This window comes from Bison bison, unplaced genomic scaffold (assembly GCF_000754665.1).
Source record: "Bison bison bison isolate TAMUID 2011002044 unplaced genomic scaffold, Bison_UMD1.0 scf7180017864388, whole genome shotgun sequence".
Classification (NCBI taxonomy): Eukaryota; Metazoa; Chordata; class Mammalia; order Artiodactyla; family Bovidae; genus Bison; species Bison bison.
Window position 1 is genome coordinate 6,001,899 of NW_011494960.1, and position 214 is coordinate 6,002,112.

The window sequence follows — 214 nt, forward strand, 5'->3', positions numbered from 1 at the left end:
TTGAAATATGATTCAATTGGAGAGAGCAGAGACGGTGGAGACTGGGATGGCCTTGGGGAAAGCTTGGACGGGTGCGGGAGTTGGGGGTGGGGGGATGGTGGTGATCAGACACATGTACACCCGTGGCTGATTCATGTCAATATATGGCAAAAACCCACCACAATATTGTAAAGTAATCAACCTCCATTAAAATAAATAAATTAATCAGGGGAAA

The 214-nt window shown here is 45.3% G+C and overlaps 1 protein-coding gene across 1 annotated transcript in view; it reads left to right on the forward strand.

The window, feature by feature from the left end:
* IGSF22 (immunoglobulin superfamily, member 22) overlaps nt 1–214 on the forward strand; it is a 13,290-nt gene that overhangs the window by 9,857 nt on the left and 3,219 nt on the right. The window lies entirely within an intron of this gene.